The sequence below is a fragment of the Crotalus tigris genome, unplaced genomic scaffold, assembly GCF_016545835.1.
Source record: "Crotalus tigris isolate CLP2741 ecotype Arizona unplaced genomic scaffold, ASM1654583v1 scf7180000017690.20705106771:4171800, whole genome shotgun sequence".
Taxonomy (NCBI): domain Eukaryota; kingdom Metazoa; phylum Chordata; class Lepidosauria; order Squamata; family Viperidae; genus Crotalus; species Crotalus tigris.
The window spans coordinates 850,859-865,223 of record NW_024096569.1 but is presented as its reverse complement, the minus strand read 5'-3'; positions in this window follow the sequence as shown (position 1 = coordinate 865,223).

Here is a 14,365-nt window from a genome sequence, read left to right as displayed (position 1 = left end):
CAGCCAGCGTTGCTGGCTGTGGAATTCTGGGAGTTGAAGTCCTCATGCCTTAAAATTGTCAAGTTTGGGAAACACTGCCGTAAACCAACCACACTGCCTGGATTCTCACAACACGCAGGACGGCCTTTCCCAGTCCAGGCGCTTGCTAGGTAACTAAACTTCAACTCCCAGGGTTCCCTAGCCAGCATGGGGATGGGATGCCCGGCAGGGAGTAGACGGGAGGGCAAAAGTAAGATGCGGTTGGCTGATCCGCAGTTCAACCGCTTGAAACCACAAATGAACCAATCACATTTCAGCTTAGGGCTGCGAGATTTTTGGGCTGCAAAAATGGCGACCTCCACAAGAGGGCAGCAAAGCCACACGGGAAATATTGGCCCTTTGCTGCCATCTGATGGTGAAGCAAATTTGGGCAGGCAGAGATGGTGTCGTCCTTTCCCAAAGGCTTTCAACCTTCTGAGTCAGCGGTATTCCAACTTGGCCACTTTAAGACTTGTGGACTTCAACTCCCAGAATTCCTCAGCCAGCCCTCTCTTCTCTCTCTTTTCTCTCTCTCTCTCTCTCTCTCTCGTCCCTCTCTCTCTCTCCTCTCTCTCTTTTCTCTCTTTTCTCTCTCTCCTCTTTCTTTTCTCTCTTTTCTCTCTCTCTTGTCTCTCCTCTCTCTTTTCTCTCTCTCTTTTCTCTCTCTATCTCTTGTCTTTCCTCTCTCTCTCTTTTCTCTCTCTCCTCTCTCTTTTCTCTCTCTCTCATCCCTCTCTCTCCTCTCTCTTTTCTCTCTCTCTTTTCTCTCTCTCTTGTCTCTCCTCTCTCCTCTCTCTCTTTTCTCTCTTTATCTCTTGTCTCTCTTTTCTCTCTCTCTTTTCTCTCTCTTTTCTCTCTCTCTCTTTTCTCTCTCTCTTCTCTCTCTTTTCTCTCTCTCTTGTCTCTCCTCTCTCCTCTCTCTCTTTTCTCTCTTTATCTCTTGTCTCTCTTTTCTCTCTCTCTTTTCTCTCTCTTTTCTCTCTCTCTCTTTTCTCTCTCTCTTCTCTCTCTTTTCTCTCTCTCTTGTCTCTCCTCTCTCTCTTTTCTCTCTTTATCTCTTGTCTCTCTTTTCTCTCTCTCTTTTCTCTCTCTTTTCTCTCTCTCTCTTTTCTCTCTCTCTTCTCTCTCTTTTCTCTCTCTCTTTTCTCTCTCTCTTGTCTCTCCTCTCTCTCTTTTCTCTCTCTATCTCTTGTCTCTCCTCTTTCCTCTCTCTCTCTTCTCTCTCTCTGTTTGTCTGTCTCTCACAACACACACACACACACCAGCTTTCTGCAGCCACCACTCTGAAAAACGACAAAGCCAATCACAATTCACAAAGCCCATAAGGCACGCGTAGAGCAACCCTGAAAACTCAGAGGTCACCTCCTGCAGTCCTACACTCCCCTGGAGGACCACCCCCCAAAGTGAGGGCAACTCTGAGCATGCACAGAGTGAAGTGAACCCCTTCTCCGGGTGGGGGGACTACAGGCGATCGTCGACTTCCAACCATTTGTTTAGTGACCGGTCAAAGTCACAACAGCAGTGAAAGAAGCAACTTAGGACCATTTTTCACACTTAATGACCTTTGCAGCCCTGGTCAGGTGATCCAAATTCAGATGCTTAGGACCAGGTTACTTACAGGACCGCATAGTGCCGCACAGTTCCCAGAGACCGGTGAGGTCCCATAGATTGGGCCTCCTTCAGGTCCCGTTGGCCAGACAATGTCAGCCGGCGGGCCCTCAGGGGAGGGCCTTTTCTGTGGTGGCTCCGACCTGGTGGAATCAACTTCCCCCTGAGATCTGAACTACTCCCATCTTGCCGGCCTTTAAGAAAGCCATTAAAACTCTCCTGTTCTGGCAGGCCTGGGGCTGATGTCCCCGGGGGGGGGGCGGGATACGATTGGGACATGCTGTATGAATGCACTTGTTTTTATTGTTATATTTATTGTTTTAATTTTGTACGCCGCCCTGAGTCCCTAGGGGTTGGGCGGCCTATAAATTTTAAAAATAAATAAATAAATAAGTGCTCATATTTACGATGGTTGCCGTCTCCTGGGGTCACGTGACTGATTCCCTCTTGCGACTTTTTGACAAGCAAAGTCGCTGGGAAAGCCAGATTTGCTTAACGACCGTGTGACTTACTTAAACAACTGCAATGATTCATTTTTCACACCTGTGGCGAGAAAGGTCGTAAAATGGGACAAAGCTCCCTTAATAATAATCATCATCATCATCATCATCATAAAGTTGGAAGGGACCTTGGAGGTCATCTAGTCCAACCCCCTGCTCAGGCAGGAAACCCTATTCCATTTCAAATTATTATTATTATTATTATTAATATTATAATAATCATAAAGTTGGAAGGGACCTTGGAGGTCATCTAGTCCAACCCCCTGCTCAGGCAGGAAACCCTATTCCATTTCAGAATAATGGTGATGGTGATAATGATGATGATGATAATAATAATAATAGTAAAGTTGGAAGGGACCTTGGAGGTCATCTAGTCCAACCCCCTGCTCAGGCAGGAAACCCTATTCCATTTCAAATTATCATTATTATTATTATTAATAATATTATAATAAGAATAAAGTTGGAAGGGACCTTGGAGGTCATCTAGTCCAACCCCTTGCTCAGGCAGGAAACCCTATTCCATTTCAAATTAATAATAATAATAATAATAATAATAATAATAATAATAATAATAGTAATAAAAAGTTGGAAGGGGCCTTGGAGGTCATCTAGTCCAACCCCCTGCTCAGGCAGGAAACCCTATTCCATTTCAAATTATTATTATTATTATTATTATTATTATTATTATTATTATTATTATTATTATTATTATTATTATTAAAGTTGGAAGGGACCTGGGAGGTCATCTAGTCCAACCCCCCGCTCAGGCAGGAAACTCCATCACACCTGTCTGTTTTAGCAACAAGGGTGACCCCGTGCCAATTGACATATAGACTGCTCTGGATTATGGAGGATCCGTTTGGCTTTAAAAACAGCTGCCAATGAGCCTCGATTAATCCCCTCGGAAAGCCCTTTGGCGGAAAAACAGGTTGTCACACCTTCTTCCCAGGTCTTCTGCAAAAAAAAAAAAAAAAAAAAGTCTCCGAAGCAAATGATTCATTTGTTCTTCAAAAGCTGAACTCTGTAACCCCGAAGAAGCCGGGTGCGCTTCCCACATGCTGAGATGCAATTCCGCTGGGCTGTCCATTTCTCGGGAATGCTTTCCCAGACAGCTCAAGCAGGAAGGTTATTATCCAGATCCATAGAAACGAATTGTCCTCATTTAAAAAAAACAACAACAAACCAAAACCCTGCTATTATTTATAATAGTAATAATAGTAGTAAAGTTGGAAGGGACCTTGGAGGTCATCTAGTCCAACCCCCTGCTCGGGCAGGAAACCCTACACCATTTCGGACAAGATTTTTTACTTTCAAATACAGGGCTAAACTTTGCCCTGTATAGCGTGAAAACCACAAATATTCTCCGTACAGCTAAGTCCTTGACACGCAATACTTCTTTAGTGACCAAAGTTATTGAAAAAAGGGACTCGCGACCGTTTTTCACACTTAACGACCGTTGCAGCATCACGTGATCGAAATTCGGACGCTCAGCCAACTGGTTTGTATTTACGACGGTTGCCGCATCCCAGGACGTGACGTGATCCCCTTTGGCGTCCTTCTGACGAGCAAATTCAATGGGGAAGCCGGATTCCACTTAACGACCGTATTGCTGACTTAATAACGTGAGAACTGTGTCAAGAAAGGTCACAAAATGGAGGCACAAAGCCACTTCACAGCTGTTTTGCTTAGAAAAAAAGAGGTTTTGGGGGGGGATTCTTTGTGGTTGCATATTTTCAAGGGGAGAGATGTGGGTCTTGAGTTTTGCAACGATCCCTGTTTTGCAAACCACGTGAACCCCTCGATTTTGATATTAACGTGAAACGCTTGAAACAGGGGTCTTCCAACTTGGCCACTTTAAGACAGAGACAGAGTGAGAGAGGAGAGACAGAGAAAGAGGGGGGGGGGAGAGAGAGAGAGAAAGAGAGAGAGAGAAAGAGAGAAAGAGAGGGGGGAGAGAGAGAGACAGAGTGAGAGAGGAGAGACAGAGAAAGAGGGGGGGGAGAGAGAGAGAGAAAGAGAGAGAGAGGGAGGGAGGGAGAGAGAAGGAGGACAGACAGGAAGAGAGGAGAGAGAGAGCAGAGAGAGGGGGGAGAGGAGAGAAAGAGAAAGAGAGGAGAGACAGGAAGAGAGGGGAGAGAGCAGAGAGAGGGAAGAGAGAGAGACAGGAAGAGAGGAGAGAGAGCAGAGAGGGAAGAGAGGGAGAGGAGAGAGTAGAGAAAGAAAGGAGAGAGAAAGAGAGAGGAGAGACAGGAAGAGAGGGGAGAGAGCAGAGAGAGGGAAGAGAGATAGAGACAGAAAGAGAGAAGAGAGAGAGCAGAGAGGGAAGAGAGGGAGAGGAGAGAGAGAGGAGAGAAAGAAAAAGGAGAGACAGAAAGAGAGGAGAGACAGGAAGAGAGGGAGAGGAGAGAGAGGAGAGAAAGAGAGGAGAGAGAGCAGAGAGAGGGAGGAGAGGAGGAGAGGAGAGACAGAGAGAAGAGACAGAAAAAGAGGAGGGAGAGAGTGGGAGAGAAAAAGATCTGGGGAGAGAGAAAGGGAGACAGACACGAGAGACAGAGAAAGAGGAGAGAGAGGAGACGGGGGAGAGAGAAAGATGGGGGAGAGAGAGAAGAGAGAGAGAGACAGACAGAGGGGGGGGGGAGAGAGAGAGACTCAGCCAGGTCACCCTCCCCAGTTTCCGCTCAGTTTCGCTTTGTCTCTCCTCTCCACGGAGCCCAGCCTTGGGGAAGACCAAATATGGGCCTGTCTTCCTGCTCCACCCAGTGTCGCTTGGGTCGTCGTCGCAGATCGAGGCAAGGCTGTCCTCATCCCCGCTCCTTCGGGCGGGCGCTGCTGTCGCAAGAGCCTGGCCCTAATCAAAACTCACTTTTATGGCACCCGAGGCTCCCTCCCAATGTGAAACCGAGAAGATGACATACCCCGGTGAGCCAATTCCCCGTGATTGATGGTCAGTAGAAAGTCGGGACAAAAATACTCACACCTTGGGTGTGAGAGAGACACAAAGAGCAAGAGAGTTAGGCAGCTGGGGGTGATCAGATTTGGGCTGAAAACATCCAGATCGCCACTAGGTGGCAGCAAGAGTTTGGGTTTGGCCCTCTCTCTTTACTGCCCCCTAGTGGAGATGGGGAGAGCTGCAGGCTGGGTGTGAGAGATACACAAAACCCAAAAGAGTTACATATTTGGAATGACCGGATCTTGGCTGCAAAAATCCAGATCGCCAATAGGTGGCGTGAAGAGTTTGGGTTTGCCCCTTTCTTTACTGCCCCCTAGTGGAGATGGGAAGAGTTGCAGGCTGGGTGTGAGAAATACACAAAACCTAAAAGAATTAGATATTTGGAATGACCCAATCTTGGCTGTAAAACTCTCAATTGCCACTAGGTGGTGTCAATAGTTTGGGTTTGGCCCCCTCTCTCTTTCCTGCCCCCTAGTGGAGACGGGAAGATTTGTGTGAGAAATACACAAAAACCCCAAGAGAGTTAGATAGTTGTCCTACCAATCCAGTGACCAGATCTGGGCTGTAAACTTCCCAATCGCCACTAGGTGGCGACTAAAGTTTGGCTTTGCCTGTCGCTCGCTCCTGCCCCCTAGTGGAGACAGGGAGACTTGCAGGCGAGATGTGAGAAATACACAAAGCGCAGGAGAGTTAGAGACAGGTAACAACAGTTTGTTTAGTGAGTGTTCGAAGTTACAACAGCACCTAAAAAAGTGACTTATCACCGCTTTTCACACTTAACGACCGTGGCAGCATCCTCGTGGTCACGTGATCAAAATTCAGACGCTCGGCAACTGACCCATATTTATGAGGGTTGCAGCGTCCAGGGGGGTCACGGGATCCCCTTTTACGACCTTCGGACAACCAATGGGGAAGCCAGACTCCCTTAACGACCGTTTCTCAATTAACAACCGCCGCGATTCATTTAACCGGTGCCAGAAGGGTCACAAAACGGGGCGAAAGTTACTTAACAACTGTCTCGCTGGGTGATGCAAATTTGGGACGTAAGTTGAGGACAGCCTGTGAGGCGAAGTCAGCCTTTTTAAAAGAAAGTTTATAGGCGGTCCTCGTCTTACGACCAAACTCTTGGTGTCTGCTCAGAGATACACAGACCTCCCCCCCACCAAACAATTCACACCACCTAGTGGTGATTGGGAGGTACTTCCCACTCACTTCTGCATTCCAGTAGCTGCCCCAACCCTGCTTGCATTTTGGACCCCCAGCGACCGTCCTGTATTTACGACCGCATGCAGCACCTCCTGGTTTACATCGTTATGATTTTCTATTTTTGTCCAACACCACTTTTTATTTCCTTTGTTTGGCCAAAATGCCCCTGGATGAACTCTCCTTGTGGCCACTGAACCACAATCACCCCCCAAAAATTGAGCCTGTTACTAAATTTAAGACGTTTGGAAATTAATAGAAAATAAGATTGTCATACATCGTGTTATTAATTAGTTGATGCAAGATGGTGAGAAATAGAATACATTTAAATGGATAAGATGTGTAGTCTGAATATTAGATTTGGTGATGTGTTGTGATAATGGGAACTTTGGTTACTGAAAACCTGGAAACTAGAAATATTAATTGTTAAGTTCAATATTAATGGGGAATTAAAAACGGGGGGAAACTAATTAGAACGTTGATGGTCTATAAAGTGAATATTTAAATAATAAGAATATGTGTAAGGCAAAAAATACTAATAGATGTAAAAATGTCATTTTTATTTAATTGATTTAATAAGAATAGTGTACATTTGAACAGAAGACAGTAAATACTAAGGGGAAAAAAGAAGAAAAATCTAATATAGCAGCTTGAGTCTTGTACTAAAGATACTTGTATGTCATTGTATTATCAATTAACCCAGCCACCACGCGGCTTTTCAAATACTTAAATGTAAAATTAGAAAATCAATAAAACATTTTTTTTAAATTGAGTCTGTCACCTGGGTGACCCACTTTATGACCATCACAACAGGGATCCAATATGGTTGTAAGTCAAGGACTACGTGTGTGTGTGTGTGTGTGTGTGTGTGTGTGTGTGTGTGTGTATATATATATATATATATATATATATATATATATATATATATATATATATATTCTGAGGTTTTCACGGGTGTTTGTATGTAGGTCTTTGGTTATTCGGGTTTTCTCCCACGTAAAATTGGAAGTGTCTTGGCGACGTTTCGACGAAGTCCCATTCCTCATCTTCAGGCTGGTGTTTTCGGCTTTGTGCTTCTAGGAGCAATGTGTGATCGTAGCTGTTTCTTCCTTTTAACTGCCAGTGGGGGTATGAACTGATTGGATAGGAGCTTGGCTGTGTTCTGATTGGGTGGAGGTGTGCTCTGATTGGCTAAGGGCTTGGTTGTGCTCCTAGCCAATCAGAACACACCTCCACCCAATCAGAACATAGCCAAGCTCCCATCCAATCAGTTCATACCCCCACTGGCAGTTAAAAGGAAGAAACAGCTACGACCACACATTGCTCCTAGAAGCACAAAGCCGAAAACACCAGCCTGAAGATGAGGAATGGGACTTTGTCAAAACGTCGCCAAGACACTTCCAATTTTACGTGGGAGAAAACCCAAATAACCAAAGACCTACATACAAACACCCACGAAAACCTCAGAAAACACATATATACATACATACATACATACGTATGTTTTCTGAGGTTTTTGCGGGAGAAAACCCGAATAACCAAAGACCTATACACACACACACACACACACACACACACACACAAACATATTATTGATTTTTAACATACACCTTAATATTTGGTAAATATTTATTTATCTTATGTTTATATTTATTCTATTTTTATAAATATATGCTTCTGCTTCCAATCCGTAAAGGGATGGCAGTGTCAGGCCTGCAGGAAAATCCAGTCCAGGTTTTCCTGTTGAACTACTCATGACAAGAGCTTAGAGCAGTGGTTCTCAACCTGTGGGTCGGGACCCCATTTGGGGTCGAACGACCATTTCACGGGGGTCGCCAAACAAGGCTGTCCGCCATTTTTTCCCCCTTTTCTTTGGCCACACCCCTGGCACCCGGTGATGTATAAGTGGTTGGGAGTCACCACAACATGGGGAACTGTATTATCGGGTCGCGGCATTAGAAAGGTTGAGAACCACTGGCTTAGAGGTCCTAGCTAGAAAAGAGTGAGCTAGCTTTTGAGAAAACCCAGGATGGATTCTGGCTAACCCAACTCTGGATTTAGACCTGCACTTTTGCCCATTGGCCTCTAGGTGTCAGACTTGCCGCAACTTTGCTTTTGTACTTATCAAAACTTTCCCGAACTTTTTTCTAACATTAATGAGAATAATAATTAATAGCTGGATTGCAAATATCCACTGGTTTTGTAGTATCCCTGTGAGGACCTAGCCAATTACTGGAATAAACTGGTATTTCATTAGACAGAAAATCCAATATTTTTACTATAAGGTAGTATTTCTCAAACTGGGCAATTTTAAGACATGGGGACTTCAACTCCCAGAATTCCCCAGCCAGCAGGGGGTTGGACTAGATGACCTCCAAGATCCCTTCCAACTTTATTTTTATTACTACTACTACTACTACTACTTCTACTACTACTACTACTACTACTACTATACTGAGATTAGAGGCTGCATAGAGTCTTCGATTTACAACAGCACTGAAAAAAGGGACATGACTATTTTTTCACACTGCAGCTAATCCCCCCCAGTCCCGTGATCAAAATTCAAATGCTTGACAACTGACTCATATTTACGACGGTCGCAGCGTTCCCGGGGGGTGTCGATGACCTGCTTTTGCGACCTTTTGACAAGCCAATGGAGGTCAAGATTCGCTTAACAGCCCTGTGGCTCTCTTAACGACGGCCGCACGAATGGTCCTAAAATGGGGCAAAACCCACCTAACAGCCGTCTCGCTTAGCAATGGAAATGTCGGGCTCCGTTGTGGTCGTACGTCGAGGACCTCCTGTGCTTTCCAGATTTTGGGGGGGGCGCAGCGGGGGAGAGTGGAGCCCCTCCCTCACCTGGCCGTGCTGCTCCTCAGGTGAATAACCAAGGGGGTGGGGTGGGGGGGCTGCCTGGATTCCCGCGGCCCCCGCCCCCTTTAACCCAGCAGCTGAATGGCTTGACATTTGCTGGAGAAGACTCCATCTAAAAATACGGCACTGGGCTCCCAACGGCCCCACGTGCTTAAGATCAGCTTTCCTGCGCTGGCACGGTGGAGATTCTCGCACTCGGGGTTCCGGGAATACTGGAGTGTGCATACGTGGTGCACCTGCCGATTGGCAGCTTTTTGGTAACCAAAAGTGGCCTTTCCAACCACGCTTGTCCTCCCCGACACAGGAGGAAAAGGATGGGAATTCATTTTGCTCTCTCCTGAGCCAAGAACTGCCCAGATAAACTGCCCCTGGCCAGGAGGCTCTGCAGGCATCCATCTATCCAGATGTGGCATCTGAAGCTGTTAAGGCGCCAGGCTAGACAGTCAGGTGATGGTGAGTTCTAGTCCTGCCTTAGGCAGGAGAGGCCGGCTTGGTGACTTTGGGCCGGTCCCTCTGTCTCTCTCTCTGCCCGGCCCACCTCACAGGACTGTCGTAGGGAAAGTAGGAGGCAGAAGGAGCATTTGATATGTTTGCTGGGGTTACTTATAAAGTAATGAAGGTGGGAGAAAAATCTAATATAGATCATAGATAGATAAATATGAGATAGATATGAGATAGATAGATAAATAGATATGAGATAGATAGATATGAGATAGATATGAGATAGATAGATAGATAGATAGATAGATAGATAGATAGATAATGAGATAGATAGATATGAGATAGATAGATATGAGATAGATAGACAGATGGATAGATAGATAATGAGATAGATAGATATGAGATAGATAGATATGAGATAGATGGATAGATAGATAATGAGATAGATAGATATGAGATAGATAGATAATGAGATAGATAGATATGAGATAGATAGATAGATAGATATTAGATAGATGATAGGAATAGATACATAGATAGATATGAGATAGATAGATATGAGATAGATAGATAGATATTAGATAGATAGATGATAGACAGGAATAGATAGATAGTGAGATAGATATGAGATAGATAGATATGAGATAGATAATGAGATAGATAAATATGAGATAGATAAGATAGATAGATAGATATTAGATAGATGATAGGAATAGATAGATAGATAGATAGATAATGAGATAGATAGATAGATATAGATAGATAGATAGATATTAGATAGATAGATATTAGATAGAGAGATGATAGAAAGGAATAGATAGATAGATAGATAGATAGATAGATAGATAGATAGATAGATAGATAGATAGAAATAGAGATATAGAGAGATGTTAGACAGGGATAGATAGATAGATAGATAGATAGATATGAGATAGATAGATAGATAGATAGATAGATAGATAGAGATAGATAGATGATAGACAGACAGACAGACGATAGAGAGAGAGAGATGATAAAGATAGATGATAGACAGGGATAGAGAGAGAGAAGATAGAGAGAGGATAGAGAGCATAGATAGATAGAGGGGAAAGAGAGAGGGTAGAGAGAGAAAAAGAGATAGAGAGAGAGAGAGATGATGGATGGATGGAGAGAGAGGATATATATATATAGAGAGAGGGGGGGAAGATAGAGGGAGGAGGGGGGAATAGAGAGAGGAAAGATGGGGAGAGGATAGATAGAAAGAGAGAGAAAGGATAGAGAGAGAGAGAGATCAATCCATCCATCCATATGGCCAAAGATGCTGGGGGTGGTGGGGCTGACCAAAGCTGCAGATGACCCCCCCCCCAAAAGCAGGCACTGGACATGACCGACAGCTGAGAAGCTGGAGAGGCCAAAGGCTCCCACTGGGATTAAAGCAGAGGCCGAAATGACGTTCTCCCCCCCCCCAAAACAAGCGAAAGAGCAGATCCAGGAGGGGGGGGGTCTGGCACGGCCTCTGGACACGTGCAGAGGGTCTCTCTGTCCTGACCCGGCCAGCCCAGGCAGAACGTGAGCCCAGCGCAAGACGCAGAGGCCACTGGGAAGGCCAGCGCTATTTGGGGGGGGGCAAGAACAGCGGCCTAAAACCCCGGGGGGGGGCAAGAGACCCTTCCCCTCTCGCCTCTACACAGCCCCCCCGCTTCGAAAGGGGGAGAGAGAAATAAATCCAGGCAGTCCCCAACTTACGTCCGTTCTTCCCGCGACCGTTCCGAGCGACGAGAGCACTGAGAGAAGCGACTTAGCAGCCGGTCCTCGCCCTTACGACCGTCGCAGCCTGGGTCACGCGATCAAAATTTGGGCGTGCGGGTTTGCGACGGTTGCAGCGTCCCGGGGTCACGTGACCGTCCCGGCGGGCGAATTCCAAAGGAGGGGGGGGGCAGCCCGATTCGCTTAACGACCACGTGCTTCACTTAAGGACGGTGGCGATTTGCTTAACAGCGATGGCCAAAAAAGATGGTAAAATCGGGCGGGCCTCACTTAACGACAAAGTTCTGGTCCCGGTTGTCGTCGTAAGCCGAGGACTGAACTGGGAGGTCAGAGAGGGGATTTCAAGATGGTCGGGAGACCCAGCCCCACCGGGGAGGTTTGGGAGACCCGAAAGGGTTTAGCCTGCAGAAGAGACCACTGAGGCCGCAGATAGGAAGAAAACTATACCGGCCGTCTTCGAATTGATGTGCAAAATTTCCGTCGCTAAGCGAGACAGTAACTTAACAGGGAGCTTTGCTCCCTTGTTACGGCCTTTCTTGCCGCCGTTGTTAAACGGATCGCTGCAGATGTTAAATGAGTCACACGGCCGTTAAGCAAATCCGGCTTTGGTCGCAAAAGGGGGGATCACGTGATCCCCCCCCCCGGATGCTGCCACCATCGTAAATATGAGTCGGCCGCCAAGCGTCCGAACGGGCCGACCGACCGTTTGACTCCTTAAAAAGCGAGCTCGCCCCTCGAAGGCCTGCGTTTTCACCTCTCCCGGATGCTTGTGACCGATCGGAAGAGGGGGTTGGACTGGATGACCTCTGAAGCCCAAAGCAAGACTTATCTCTCCAGTTTCTCAGATGACGGGCGCAAAAGGAATTCTTAAATTCGCTGACAAAGCCAAGAACTGCTTGGAGACGGACAGTCCGAGCGGGCAAGGATTTGGGGAGGGGGCTTTTTCTTCCCCTCCAGACGAACCCTCCCCCCTGGCCCCCTTTAGCACCTGCTCAGCCTCTGCCCCCCCCCCACACTCAATTTAGGCTAAGCCAGGACTCTCGCACTCGGCTCCACTTGATTCTGCCAGGCTGTCCTTGCAGGTTATTTTGGGACCCGGCCTAGACGCCCTCATGTGGCCGGAGGGTCCTTGGGGAGGGGGGGGGGTGGCATATCCGAAGGGCACATGCATGGGGGGGGGGTCTTTCTCTAAAGGCCACTGAAGAAGGAGCAAGCACAAGACCTGGGACCTGTTCCCTTCCTCTTTTTTTGTCCTGGGGCTCAAGTTACGGACCCCCCCCTGTCCCCCCTCCCCATGGCCTGCGGGCAGCTGTGCCATCCCGTGACCGTAGTGCGTGGGTTGGCACGCCTTGACAGCCCCCCCCACCCCAAAAAAGTCAGACTGGCTGCCTTCCCACCATCCACCTGCTTGCCTTGCCTTGCCCTGGGCTGCTCAGTCATCAGGCTTCAGCTGTTGCGCGAAGGGTGGGGGTGTTTTCTTGACCCGGGTTAGGGGGAGGGGGTTGTCTGAACTGGACCCCCCCCCCGTGAGTCGATAGGCTGGGTTTCAAGGGGGGAGAAGGGGGTGAGAGAGAGATAGAAAATTAAATTAAAATTAATTAAATTAAAATGGAGCTTTTTTCCGCCTGGTTGTTCCTAGCTGCTTTTGGGGTGAAGGGTTAACTTTTGAAGTGGGGGGGGGGAACCAGTAAAGCCTACCTGGTTTGGTCTCCTTAAGAACCAGATAGATTTCCCCCCCCCCCAAACAAGGCTACCTTAACCAGCACAATTATATCTCCCATTTGTTGCTTGTCTGTTTATCGTTTGCTTATTCGTTGTTCTCTTCTTTGTTTTTCTTAATGGTCCCTTTGTCCGTTCTTTGTCATTTATTTCTTCCTTGTTCTTTTATTCGTTCTTTCTTTATTTTTTGTTTATTTGTGCAGTTTGTTTATTCACTTACTATTCGATTGTGTAGACATTGTCTACTTATTTGTTTACTTACTCAGTTCTTTTATTTATTTCTTCTTCATTCATTTGTTCTTTATCAAGTTTATTCATTACATTTATTCTTTAATCTGTTTATTCCGTTTGTTGTTTAGTTATTGCTTATTATTTACTTGTTCGTACATGATTTATTTTATGTGTTTGTCTGTCTCCATCTATCATTTATCTCTGTCTGTCTGTCCATCCATCCATTCATCCATCCATGTATCAATATCTATGTCTATCTGTCTATCTGTCTGTCTGTCTATCTATCATCTATCTATCTATCTATCTCTCCATCCATCCATGTATCAATATCTATATCTGTCTGTCTGTCTGTCTGTCTATCTATCTCTATCCATCCATCCATCAATATCTATGTCTGTCTGTCTGTCTGTCTGTCTGTCTGTCTGTCTATCTATCTATCTATCTATCTATCTATCTATCTATCTATCTATCTATCTATCTATCTCTATCCATCCATGTATCCATATCTATCTCTGTCTGTCCGTCTGTCCATATCTCTCTCTCTCTCTCTCTCTCTCTCTCTCTCACGGGGCGATTAAAGGGGGGGGGCGCTGCTTCTATAGAGCAGAGCAAGCATGGGGAGGGGTCCCGTGGGTAAAGACCTTGGAAGTCGGTATCCCATACTATCCCTCCCCGCACCCCCCCCCACAGACTCGATCCTCATTGGCAGTCCGAGCCACGGATGGAAGCCTGGCCTACCTGGCGGGGTTGCTGTGAAGGGGGGAAAAAGGAGCCGAGGTGGCGCAGCATTTAGGGTGCAGTACTGCAGGCCAGTTTAGCTGACTGTGTTCAGCAGGTCAGCGGTTCAAATCTCACCGGCTCAAGGTTGACTCAGCCTTCCATCCTTCCGGGGTAGGTAAAATGAGGACCCAGATTGTTGGGGGCAATGTAAATATCTATCTATCTATCTATCTATCTATCTATCTATCTATCTATCTATCTATCTATCTATCTATCTATCTATCTATCTATCTATCTATCTATCTATCTACCTACCTACCTACCTACCTACCTACCTACCTACCTACCTACCTAT